The sequence below is a fragment of the Aedes aegypti genome, chromosome 2 (assembly GCF_002204515.2).
Source record: "Aedes aegypti strain LVP_AGWG chromosome 2, AaegL5.0 Primary Assembly, whole genome shotgun sequence".
Classification (NCBI taxonomy): Eukaryota; Metazoa; Arthropoda; class Insecta; order Diptera; family Culicidae; genus Aedes; species Aedes aegypti.
Window position 1 is genome coordinate 228,934,832 of NC_035108.1, and position 14,275 is coordinate 228,949,106.

General features: G+C 38.6%; 1 long non-coding RNA gene across 1 annotated transcript; it reads left to right on the forward strand.

The window, feature by feature from the left end:
* The first annotated feature begins 6,761 nt into the window (after positions 1–6,761).
* LOC110675555 lies at positions 6,762–7,460 on the forward strand. Its single transcript, XR_002499594.1, has 2 exons — positions 6,762–7,059; positions 7,120–7,460. It is a non-coding gene; the product is annotated as an uncharacterized LOC110675555 (long non-coding RNA).
* Positions 7,461–14,275: the final 6,815 nt, after the last annotated feature.

The window sequence follows — 14,275 nt, forward strand, 5'->3', positions numbered from 1 at the left end:
ATTTCCGAAAAAGTTGAGTAAATATCAACGGATTTTCGATTTCTTAGCCTCAATCGCTTCGTCTGGATCCCAGCTAACTTTCCGTGTGCTGGGTTTATCAATTCACTCTGCCAAAACCTTAGCCTCCAACTTTTAGTGGGACCCATGCTTGAAAATCCAATGAAATTATAAAAATCCGTAGATTTCCGAAAAAGTTGAGTAAATATCAACGGATTTTCGATTTCTTAGCCTCAATCGCTTCGTCTGGATCCCAGCTAACTTTCCGTGTGCTGGGTTTATCAATTCACTCTGCCAAAACCTTAGCCTCCAACTTTTAGTGGGACCCATGCTTGAAAATCCAATGAAATTATAAAAATCCGTAGATTTCCGAAAAAGTTGAGTAAATATCAACGGATTTTCGATTTCTTAGCCTCAATCGCTTCGTCTGGATCCCAGCTAACTTTCCGTGTGCTGGGTTTATCAATTCACTCTGCCAAAACCTTAGCCTCCAACTTTTAGTGGGACCCATGCTTGAAAATCCAATAAAATTATAAAAATCCGTAGATTTCCGAAAAAGTTGAGTAAATATCAACGGATTTTCGATTTCTTAGCCTCAATCGCTTCGTCTGGATCCCAGCTAACTTTCCGTGTGCTGGGTTTATCAATTCACTCTGCCAAAACCTTAGCCTCCAACTTTTAGTGGGACCCATGCTTGAAAATCCAATAAAATTATAAAAATCCGTAGATTTCCGAAAAAGTTGAGTAAATATCAACGGATTTTCGATTTCTTAGCCTCAATCGCTTCGTCTGGATCCCAGCTAACTTTCCGTGTGCTGGGTTTATCAATTCACTCTGCCAAAACCTTAGCCTCCAACTTTTAGTGGGACCCATGCTTGAAAATCCAATGAAATTATAAAAATCCGTAGATTTCCGAAAAAGTTGAGTAAATATCAACGGATTTTCGATTTCTTAGCCTCAATCGCTTCGTCTGGATCCCAGCTAACTTTCCGTGTGCTGGGTTTATCAATTCACTCTGCCAAAACCTTAGCCTCCAACTTTTAGTGGGACCCATGCTTGAAAATCCAATAAAATTATAAAAATCCGTAGATTTCCGAAAAAGTTGAGTAAATATCAACGGATTTTCGATTTCTTAGCCTCAATCGCTTCGTCTGGATCCCAGCTAACTTTCCGTGTGCTGGGTTTATCAATTCACTCTGCCAAAACCTTAGCCTCCAACTTTTAGTGGGACCCATGCTTGAAAATCCAATAAAATTATAAAAATCCGTAGATTTCCGAAAAAGTTGAGTAAATATCAACGGATTTTCGATTTCTTAGCCTCAATCGCTTCGTCTGGATCCCAGCTAACTTTCCGTGTGCTGGGTTTATCAATTCACTCTGCCAAAACCTTAGCCTCCAACTTTTAGTGGGACCCATGCTTGAAAATCCAATTAAAATTATAAAAATCCGTAGATTTCCGAAAAAGTTGAGTAAATATCAACGGATTTTCGATTTCTTAGCCTCAATCGCTTCGTCTGGATCCCAGCTAACTTTCCGTGTGCTGGGTTTATCAATTCACTCTGCCAAAACCTTAGCCTCCAACTTTTAGTGGGACCCATGCTTGAAAATCCAATAAAATTATAAAAATCCGTAGATTTCCGAAAAAGTTGAGTAAATATCAACGGATTTTCGATTTCTTAGCCTCAATCGCTTCGTCTGGATCCCAGCTAACTTTCCGTGTGCTGGGTTTATCAATTCACTCTGCCAAAACCTTAGCCTCCAACTTTTAGTGGGACCCATGCTTGAAAATCCAATAAAATTATAAAAATCCGTAGATTTCCGAAAAAGTTGAGTAAATATCAACGGATTTTCGATTTCTTAGCCTCAATCGCTTCGTCTGGATCCCAGCTAACTTTCCGTGTGCTGGGTTTATCAATTCACTCTGCCAAAACCTTAGCCTCCAACTTTTAGTGGGACCCATGCTTGAAAATCCAATAAAATTATAAAAATCCGTAGATTTCCGAAAAAGTTGAGTAAATATCAACGGATTTTCGATTTCTTAGCCTCAATCGCTTCGTCTGGATCCCAGCTAACTTTCCGTGTGCTGGGTTTATCAATTCACTCTGCCAAAACCTTAGCCTCCAACTTTTAGTGGGACCCATGCTTGAAAATCCAATGAAATTATAAAAATCCGTAGATTTCCGAAAAAGTTGAGTAAATATCAACGGATTTTCGATTTCTTAGCCTCAATCGCTTCGTCTGGATCCCAGCTAACTTTCCGTGTGCTGGGTTTATCAATTCACTCTGCCAAAACCTTAGCCTCCAACTTTTAGTGGGACCCATGCTTGAAAATCCAATGAAATTATAAAAATCCGTAGATTTCCGAAAAAGTTGAGTAAATATCAACGGATTTTCGATTTCTTAGCCTCAATCGCTTCGTCTGGATCCCAGCTAACTTTCCGTGTGCTGGGTTTATCAATTCACTCTGCCAAAACCTTAGCCTCCAACTTTTAGTGGGACCCATGCTTGAAAATCCATTAAAATTATAAAAATCCGTAGATTTCCGAAAAAGTTGAGTAAATATCAACGGATTTTCGATTTCTTAGCCTCAATCGCTTCGTCTGGATCCCAGCTAACTTTCCGTGTGCTGGGTTTATCAATTCACTCTGCCAAAACCTTAGCCTCCAACTTTTAGTGGGACCCATGCTTGAAAATCCATTAAAATTATAAAAATCCGTAGATTTCCGAAAAAGTTGAGTAAATATCAACGGATTTTCGATTTCTTAGCCTCAATCGCTTCGTCTGGATCCCAGCTAACTTTCCGTGTGCTGGGTTTATCAATTCACTCTGCCAAAACCTTAGCCTCCAACTTTTAGTGGGACCCATGCTTGAAAATCCATTAAAATTATAAAAATCCGTAGATTTCCGAAAAAGTTGAGTAATATCAACGGATTTTCGATTTCTTAGCCTCAATCGCTTCGTCTGGATCCCAGCTAACTTTCCGTGTGCTGGGTTTATCAATTCACTCTGCCAAAACCTTAGCCTCCAACTTTTAGTGGGACCCATGCTTGAAAATGCAATGAAATTATAAAAATCCGTAGATTTCCGAAAAAGTTGAGTAAATATCAACGGATTTTCGATTTCTTAGCCTCAATCGCTTCGTCTGGATCCCAGCTAACTTTCCGTGTGTTGGGTTTATCAATTCACTCTGCCAAAACCTTAGCCTCCAACTTTTAGTGGGACCCATGCTTGAAAATCCATTAAAATTATAAAAATCCGTAGATTTCCGAAAAAGTTTAGTAAATATCAACGGATTTTCGACTTCTTAGCCTCAATCGCTTCGTCTGGATCCCAGCTAACTTTCCGTGTGCTGGGTTTATCAATTCACTCTACCAAAACCTTAGCCTCCACAGTTTTCGTGATGTCTGTAGTTAGCCTCCAAACTTGCATACAAGTTGGTAGGAGAATTTTGTTTTTTGTCATTTAGCCGCAATTTTCAACCAAAACTCAAAGTTTTTACACTTATTTCGATTGTAAATTGTCTGATCTTTCGATTGGCGTTATTAGTTTGTCCCCAAAACGCTCCAAAACCTTAGCCTCCAACATTTTGTAGTTAGCCTCCAAGAACCCTACAACAGCAAAAATTGTTTTGGAGGCTAAATAGAGGCTATTGTGCATCCCGATAAAATTCAGAAAAAGAACTTCGCTCATTTTCCTCTTCTTTATCAACGAACTTGTGTTACGATAGACTCATCGTGGCATCCATGAACAATCTATGTTCAAACTATCGTTGAAAAGAAAATATTTCTGGTGTATATCATATCGATCATTCGGTGATCTATCCGGATCATATGCTTGCTAACAACAGGCATGTTGATACACTTTCAGTTCATCTATGTCCGGTAGAACCGATATCACATCCCCAAAACTACAAAATCGATCATCATTTATGGATAGCAAACAGTTGCACCTTAAGCACCGCCAACACATTTTCAATCGGAAGGATTTTGGCGCGCTCGAACTGACAAATCCTCCGTTGTGGTGAAACTTCTTCCGCCGACGTGATGTTGGACAGTTTTCTAAAACATTCGAGATAAAAGCCGAGCCGGCAGAGCAATGACAGTTAGTTCGTTCAAAACTTCGCTTCGGAAGTCCAACCGGCGAACTCCAGATTGGTGCTGCGAAGTAATAACCTGGGTACTGCGGTCTGACTCAAAATGCTTGTCAAGCGGGAGCCTGATTGTCGGAGCCAAACATTCGAGATTGTGGTTATGTTGCTTGTGAGAGAGTAACGTGATCTCGTGAGAAAGTATTGTAATCTCAGAAATAAAAAATATATTTATTTTTGTTGTTTTTATTTTATACTGTAACAAATTGTTTTATAGTCTAAATAATATTCAAGGAATATACTTATTACATCAAAGTGTACCTAATATACACACAAGGATTAATACTTGACATTCCATGCGCAACATTTCGAACTTGTCGGTTGAGTATTTCTTCCCATGCTTTTGGCCACCCACATAATCTTCAAAATCAAAGCGTTCGAGATGCTGACGCCATCGGTGTTTCAAAAAATTGTTTAATCAGAATCGTCGTTTTCAATGTTATTCGGTTTGATGCTAGGAATCGAGTTTATACATCTTATTAGCCCACCTTCTTTATTGAGGGGTATACTACGGCCGTAATAATAAAACCATCAATAGATGCTGACATGATCCTTTCAATTGCTCCTCCGGCAACTTTTGACCGAACTCAGCGTTGTAATCCACAGGCACAGTCATATTAAAATGGAATAGATCCACGCACTTCTCGCAGACCCAGTATTAGCCGATTTCACAATGAGAAAGTCATTCGAGCTAGGACACATTCAAGCTGTCCAGAGAGAGATCAGAGAGCGAAATTTTATAAACAGAGAATTCAAAGTGACGTTTGAGGGAGTAATAAGCCATTTTACGAGACAGTCGGTTGACGTTTTCTGGCGGGCCGCTCATTGTTATTGTTTTGATAACTAGCATGATATGTGAATGGCGCTGGTAACGTTTTTGTTGGTGATGACATTTTCATCTCTTTCTGGCTATTTTTCTACGCGGTTACATGTCTGATGTTACCAGTAAATAAAATAAATTCTTCCCTGCCTGCTGATTTTTATTTTACTGGGGATGATTGAAAAGCTCGTTGCATGCCATTATTGAATGAGCTCCTTCCAAATGTGGCGCTAGAATAAACGTAAATAAATGGGCCCGCCAGCAAGCTTCAAAGCTGGTAAACAAACAAAAAACATATGATTCGAAACGTCTTATAAAATGGCTTATACGACAAGCTCAATTCTCGCGTAACTTTTCAAAACGTCCTAAGTAACAAATGTAAACAAATCGAGATTATCATTGCAAATCATTTGCGTTGCACCACTTAGCAGCACACTAGAACACTCGTTCTTATATATTAACAATAAATTAATCTATTAAAAGCTTAACAAAATGACCAATGTTCAAAACTGCATCACTTTTAATTAATTGTTACATTGGACCTTTGATCAGAGAACCAACCACATGTCCTATGTAACATTTATGAATAAACACGATTCTAATGTTACATTGGACATTCCTGAATAAAGCTTTGGAATGGAGTTTAAAAGGTAGAATGATTTGTAGAAGCGTGTCTGAGACACTACTTAGATGTATAGAATGCCATAATAACTGCTTCTCAATCATTTCAGTCGATATTTTCAGAGTCGCACTACCTCGCAAAATTGAAAACGCTCAAGTGACAAAAAGAGAATGAGTTACACAAATCTGTATTTTGGTCATTTTGCCAAACCATGTTTTACCGTTTCGCTGGATTGGATCAGCTGCAACTTTTCTTTTCATATTATTAGCGCTTTGCGTGCATATAGGGGATTGGTATTGAGCATCATGATGTCATTGTATCAATCTGATTCAGATGCATGATCCAATGTCATATATAACAGGTCCGGCTCTTAGTATGTGTTTGCTTGTATTAGTCACGAAAAAGATGTAAACAAAAGGATCAGCTGATGGTGACGACAAGGCTGCGAAAAAAATTGTTCGCAGCTTTCTCAACGTGACGTCATCTTCGGCTATTTCGTGAACTTTCGGCTCGCCGAAGTTGGCATTGCACAACTACCACTTCAAAACTGATGTTATCACAAATACTAATTTGATGTTCGCCCGCACCTCTAAATACCCCACATCGTGCATGATCGATCAAGCATATAAATATGCTTCCCGGCAGCAACACGAGCAACGTACATGCGCGACTTGCTCACACATATTTTCAGAGCGATCAATCACCGAAGGGAGGAGAAGCTATATGTATTTGTTAGGCGTGGGCTCCTTTCTCAAGTTCCTACAACAAGATGGACGGCGTCGTCATCATCATCATTCCCCACCGCAATTTCTTGTTTCAACCGACGGCTGGTGCTGATTGCAACACAGCCGTCACCACCACCACGTCATGCAGTGGGAAACTCACACATGATCATGTGGGCGAAACCGTCATAAAAACGGGGGGAAAATTGAGGGAGAATCAGTGAGAGAGCAAAATGTCCTACATACAGCTCAACGTTTCCCCTCCTTCTGTTGTTACATAGGACACATAGACGGAGGGAAGAAGTGACGTCGTGGGATTGAATGAATCAAAACAAAGCACAGCTGGTGCCTCCGATTAGCACACCGCAACAAAATGTCGATATTTTCAGAGTCGCTCTGCTTCACAATATTGAATACGTTCAAATAAATAACAAAAAGAGAACGAGGTACACGGAGAAAACGGAAAATACTAATTAGAGTGCTTTTTATTACATTCATGCTATTCTTTTTGTATAATCATTGCAAATCATAAAGAATAAGCATCACCATCTTTTAGTTTATACCTTTCAATGCATTTCCAAAATGTATATTTTTGCTTGAATTTTGTGATGCCAATGTTACTCTTGCAACTTAGTGATGTTATTTCAGTAACAGCACCATGTTCAACGGCTGCTCCTCGAAAATTAAACAAGTTTTTGCTAGCTTCAGGGAGAGAAAATTGTGATATACAGCGATCTTTCTAATGCTAAAGGTGAGTTGATCTCAATCATCATATTGTGTTTTTTTTTCAAACTTATACATCCTTTTGCAGAAGCAGGAAACGGAGCTGATTCGGAGATTCAAGAGCAGAAACAAACTTCAACGTATCCATCGAGCTGGTTGTTGAAGCATTTAAGGCTTGATCGGGATTATTAACATCAACTGCAAAAGATGAACCAAACTATTAGGCATAACGGATCATCCACGATAAGTTCCGTTTTTTCCAGCCAAATCAGGATCAGAATGCTGTTCGCCAAGAAATCATTCAATGACGGCAGCTCCTTGCACATGCTAGTGAGTAAAGTACAGAGGAAACGAAACGATGGCGTGCACTTTTCTTCATATATTATACATTAAATACAGCTGGGACAAATAAACATGTTTCTCCTTGTTCGTTTCTGTTTCGATCCCATTGATTTTTTGTTTGTAAATAAAAAATATGCTTCATTTATGCTTAATCGGAATTATCAGGCTTTTAAGATCCGAGCATATAATTGCTGAATATGCGTAAGTTTGAATAAAAGCCGTTTATACTAGCAACGTATATTGGCAAAAAATGCATGACAAGGGGTGAATAGATCAAATATGGTTTTAGTATGATAATTAAGCTATTTAGATTGCTTTTATTTCTGCGTGTACACAAAACTGTATTTTGGCACGGCAACAACACGAGCAACGTGCATGCGCGACTTGCGCACATATATTTGCAGAGCAATCATTCACCGAAGAGCGGAGAAGCTGTATGTATTTGTTTGGCATTGGTTTCCTACAACACAATCGACGTCGCCGTCATCGTCATCATTTCCCACCGCTATTTCTTGTTTGCGCCGACGGCTGGTGCCAAATGCAACACAGTCGTCATCACCCGTCGTGCAGTGGGTAACTCACACACGAACAAGTGTGGGCGAAACCAGCATTGAAACGGGGGGAAGATTGAAAGAGAAACAGCGAGAAAGCAAAAAGTCCCATGTACAGCTCAACGTTTCCCCTCCTTCTGTTGTTACATAGGACACATAAACGATGGGGAAAAAGTGACGGCGTGGCATTGAATGAATCATATTGTTGTTATTTGTGAGGGACTTTAACCCGAAGGTCATTCGTTCCTTCTTCAAATGAATCAAAACAAAGCACAGCTGGTGCCTGCGATTATCACACTGCAACAAAATGAGCAGTTCAACTTGAATGTTGAAGCAGTTCAACGCACGTGGATACAAAATGAAATAAAACATGCTTGCTGTGTGCTCAAATCAAAATGTCCGATGTTACTATAACTGAAACAAAATGACCGAAGTGAATGTCCAATGTAACAATTGTTGAAACAGAACGACCTATGTGATTTATCCTATGTACATATTTTTGTTCAAAACGTCCTATCTGATGTTTTTATAGATTTCAGTGTAATTTCCAAATAAATTGACAAAATTTCATTTCTTACGTTGAACTCTATTACACTGCTTCCCTCTACAAGCAACACAGTGGGTAAAAATTGTTTCATTTTGATACAGTCTCAAAATATATTTTCACAACCTTCAAGCTCGATTTACTCGAAATGTGTGAATTGTTAGATAGGCCGTTTTGAAAAGTTACGCGAGAATTCTTCGCAAGAAGCATTTTTCAAGATTTACTTGAAAATAAGAAGGGATTCACTTCGCAACACCCAGGTAATAACTACAAATCGCTACCTTTCCGTTCCCCAAATTCGTGGCAATTTTAAATTGGGTCCTAAAATGTTAAATGAATTCTCGTTTTTATTCAATAATACGAAAGAGCATGTTCTTGCAACTACTTTAGCAAGTTTTCCCGCTCAAATAACGGCTATATCATTTTTTAACTTCAATTTTAAAAATGGGTCCAAATATCAACCTTGACACTTGTGATCTTGTTTGACATTCACTTTTTCGACAAAAATGCCACAGGGCATATAGTTTTAACACTGGGGTTGTTCCTATTTGACATTTCGGAAGGGACACGGAAAACAAAATATACCCAAAATTGGAGTTTAAATCAAGGGGTGTGACAAAATCTCAAAAACCATAAAAAAATGTTTTTTGTACTTAAACCAATGAAAATCATTTAAAAATTGAGTAAAAATGTGTTTCTGCCCTAAACTTAAGTAATAAAATTGAGACAGGGCTTTAGGACCCTATTGTTTTTTTTATGTGTATTTGATAAATTTTGCGTTGATTTATTTTCCGTGCGTAGTCAGCTACTCCTTTTGCTATGCGTACAATTTTCAGTGGGGTGAGAAACGTCAGTTCTTTCTGTTTACTTTTCGCAAGCATCGCAAGGAAGAAAAAACAGGGTTTCTGTTTGTTTTACTCTATAGCAATTAGGCTTTTACAGCGATTTAGATGTTTTAATTGCATTCTATAGATTTATTGTTTATTTAATCATTGAATTTTATTCATTACAGAGAGAAAACGATGTGGATATGCGTAAAAAAAAGGCGATTGTAAATTCAAGTTGTATGTTGTGGAGATCAATTCTCGAGCGTTTGTACATAATCCTTTAAGTAAGCGGGCTGTGCTTTCGTTACTATATTGCGCAGTTCCCACCTTATTGGACCCCGCACTTCAGAAGTGCGGGCGGGTTCATAAGTGCGGAAACGTCAAACCCTTTGTTTTCGCCGTTGGCGGGCAAGAAAAGGCAGTGAATCGGTTTCGCGCCAACGAAAATTGTTTAAGTTTTATCAAAAGCATGTGCTCTCAGCAGGGTTGCTAGTTTGTTTGTTTCATTTGTTTCACGAAAACTTGCTTGTAAAACATTTGTAAAAGTATGTCAGCCATTTGAAATAGGCTTGTTCGATTATAATTAATTGTGACAATGATGCAGTCAAGTGCAAATCTGCATTTGGATAGCAAAACCAGTGTAATTTGTCGCGTAAATGTACATTTGAAGAATTTTCCATTTGCTTAGAAACATATTGGAACCACTGCTTGGTGACCTTCGAAGTGCGATACACAACTTTCCCAATAATCCATTTATCAAAGCAAAGCACAATATTGGCGCTGAAAAATTCACAAAGATCATAAACGAGCCCGTTTGGTGCCAGAAGTTACACTATTGGCGCTTTTTTTCACATAAATCATAAATAAGTCTGTTTGGTGCCAGGAGTTACAATATTTGCGCTAAAAAATATTACAAAACCATAAATGAGTCCGTTTGATGCCAGAAGTTACACTATTGGCGCCATCAAATTCACAAAAATCATGGATGAGTCTGTTTGGTGCCAGAAGTTAGTATATTGTTGCTTTAAAACTCACAAAAATCATAAATGAGCCCGTTTGGTTCCAGAAAATACACTATTGACGCTTAAAAATTCACAAACATCATTCATAAGTCCGTTTGGTGCCAGGAGTTACAATATTGGCGCCAATAAATTCACAAAAATCAAAGGTGAGCCTGTTTGGTGCCAGAAGTTACACTATTGGCGCCTCAAAATTCACAAAAATCAGAAATAAGTCATTTTGGAGCCAGGAATTACACCATTTGCGCTAAAAAAATCACAAAATCATAAATAAGTCCGTTTGATGCCAGAAGTTACTATATTGGCGCTAAAATATTCCAAAAACTGTATATGAGTCCATTTGGTTACACAAGTTACACTATTGTCACTAAAAAATTCACAAAAATCAAAGATGAGCCTGTTTGGCGCCAAAAGTTACTATATTGGCGCTGAAAAATTCACAAAGATCATAAACGAGCCCGTTGGATGCCAAAGATTTACCGTCATAAGAGAGGATAATGGTAGCCTTGTCCTACAGAACGATCAAGGACAACTCTTAAAACGTCACGTTACCCAAACGAAAAAGGTGGGCCAGTGGCGTGAATCCAACGAAGACGACGACGATGACCGAGAGATGAATCCGCCATCAACTGATCCGACGATGCGACCACACAGGACGAAAGCACAGCCCGCTTACTTAAAGGATTATGTACAAACGCTCGAGAATTGATCTCCACAACATACAACTTGAATTTACAATCGCCTTTTTTTACGCATATCCACATCGTTTTCTCTCTGTAATGAATAAAATTCAATGATTAAATAAACAATAAATCTATAGAATGCAATTAAAACATCTAAATCGCTGTAAAAGCCTAATTGCTATAGAGTAAAACAAACAGAAACCCTGTTTTTTCTTCCTTCCTTGCGATGCTTGCGAAAAGTAAACAGAAAGAACTGACGTTTCTCACCCCACTGAAAATTGTACGCATAGCAAAAGGAGTAGCTGACAACGCACGGAAAATAAATCAACGCAAAATTTATCAAATACAGTGGGGATTCGCTCGTTGGGTGTCCGCTACATGGAATGACTCGATGGTTGTATGTTCGCTGGTTGGAAAATATTCCAACTAAAAAGCACTCGAATGTCAAGATAATATGTCAACTGACTTTGACGTCTGAGTACCGTCGCATTGTAGTCTCCATATATAGAACAAATGTGTATGTATATGTGCGTTTCGTGACGTTTTGCTCTCTAGATGCGTTAGTCTGGAGCATTTTCACCAGCCGTCAGTCGTTCCAACTAACGGGTCGGATTCGCTAGATGGAAGGCAATCGTGTTCCAACCAGCGAATTCCCGCTGTACACATAAAAAAAAAAAAAACAATTTAAAATTGCCACGAATTTGGGGAAGGGAAAGGTCAATGTTGGTTTCTGTTTTATTAAAGGAATAACGTGCTCCGTTTTCTAATGTGGGAGGGGGATGTGCGGTATCAATACCCCTTGTATAGAGATGTTAGCCGTTCACTAGCTAACTCGACGGCACTCATGTAACACGAACAGTGACAGCCGTTCGGGTGCCCCTCGAGCAGTCACGATGTGGGAAAGTCACAAGATTCATCCTCTTTCTTCTCCGACGGTAGGCTGACCATACGTACCGTATTTAATGGGACAGTACCGTTTTCATCCCCTCGACGGACTGTCCCGTCGTTTTATGGAAAATGTTCGAATTGTCCCGTATTTTAGGAAATGGAAAATTGGCACATAATATTCAACACCAGTAAAAAAATAAAAATAACAACATAACAAACAAATTTTAGAAGTATTTCAGAGTTTATTGTCTTCCTCATCTATTTTCCAAGCAATAATTAGTTTCTCAAACAGAGTTAAACTTGATCCGTACATGCTTCTGCTTAACTTTTTGCGTTTCTTTACTCATATTTATGCCAAATTTTGGTGGAATTCCAAAATACGGATCTTCATAAGATAATTTTTCATATAATACCTAAAATGAAAAAAAAAAAACAACTATTTGTTTACTTCTGATTGATTGGATTAACTGTTTAAAAAGTGGATATTTCAAAAAAGTAATGAAATATTAGAAACATTTACGTTTGAATTTGAAAAATTGAAAAGTGTAACGTTTTTTTCGGAAATTCTTAAAAAACGATGCTTTTTGGAAATCAAAGAAATAGCTTCAAGGTTCACCACCAGCTAGTGACCAATCGATTAAGTTTTCAGCCCAAACGAATGTTTCGTTCTCCAGATTTGTGCTCTTGAAAATTTGAGGTTTGGCTTCGATTATCTTCACCTTATGTGATTCTTATTGAATCATACAGACATGTAGCTTGGGATTGCATAATCTGGTTCTGCTACTTTCCCTTGAATGGCGGTTTCCCGAATGTCGTTCTCCTAACGCCTGTTCTCAGAATGCTAGTTCCCCGAAAACCCCGTTTCTCCGAATAGCTCAGTTATTCGAAAAGTTCTAACACTCATAATTGTCATAACCTTTCACATTTCAATGTGGTGAACAATATGTATTTAGTCGAGAATAATCAATGGTAGCTTATCGATCTTTCTAAATCAACACTATCTCACTACCCGAGGAGCAGAAGCAAAGTTCTGACCATTAAATCGAGATATTGATTTGATTGACATAAGAGATAAAAGATCTGAAAATAATATCAAAATTTTATTCCTGGAACTTCTGAGCCATAGCTAAATTTAATGTTGGAGAATCTAAGGAATAGCTCGCTGATATTGGTGAGATCTTTTAAAAGCTAAATATGATGTGCTAACAGTATTCCAGGAGTAAATTTTAGATATTATTTTCGGATCTTTTATCTCTTATATCTTTCAAGTTAATATCACTTTTAGTGGGCTTCGTGGCCGTGCGGTTAGTGTCGTCAGGCAATGAGCGTATCGTGTCATGGGGTGTAGGTTCGATTCCCACTGCAGCCATTGTAACTTTTCGTGAGGAATGTTTCTCGGCTGTACCATTGGAGCATGCTTGTCCGTTGTCTAGTGTTAAGTTACAGTCTGTGCAGCTAAATGGCTGAAGACGGTGTCCGTGTCTTTTTTGTATGTCCATATCAAAAATGGCTATTACTTAGCTTTTTTCGCCTGCTCGGGTGAAGACTATTATTGCACTTTTTCAGCTGCATTGCTTTACAAGGGAACGGGTTATTTGGGGAAATGACTTTGGAGAAACGGGCCATTCGGGGAACTGGAATTCGGGGAAAAGTAGCACAATCGCATAATTTATATCTTTTCAAATTGTCCCATTTTGTTTTTTATTTGTCCCGTTTTTATCTGGTTGGCTTATGGTCAGCCTATCTCCGACGGTCTTCGTGTGCAGACGTATAAGCAGGTAGCTCCAGCTTCCATAGTTGCGCATGCTTGTGTTAGGCGCCCACCGAATCTGTACAATAGTAACTTCTGGCACCAAACAGACTCATCTATGATTTTTATGATTTTTTAAGCGCTAATAGTGTAACTTCTGGCACCAAACAAACGCAAAACAGACCTATCTTTGTTTTTTGTGATTTTTTTAGCGCCTATAGTGTAGCTTCTGGCACCAAACAGACCCGTCTATGATTTTTGTGAGTTTTTTGGCGCCAATAGTGTAATTTCTGGCACCAAACAGACTCATCTATGATTTTTGTGAATTTTACAGCGCCAATCGTGTAACTTCTGGCACCAAGCGGACTTATGAATGATGTTTGTGAATTTTTAAGCGTCAATAGTGTATTTTCTGGAACCAAACGGGCTCATTTATGATTTTTGTGAGTTTTTAAGCACCCAATACAGTAACTTTTGGCACCAAACAGACTCATCTATGAGTTTTGTGAATTTGTTGGCGCCAATATTGTAACTTCTGGCACCAAACGGACTCATTTATGATTTTTGTGAATTTTTCAGCGCCAATATAGTAACTTCTGGCACCAACCAGACTTATCTATGTTTTTTGTAATTTTTTCAG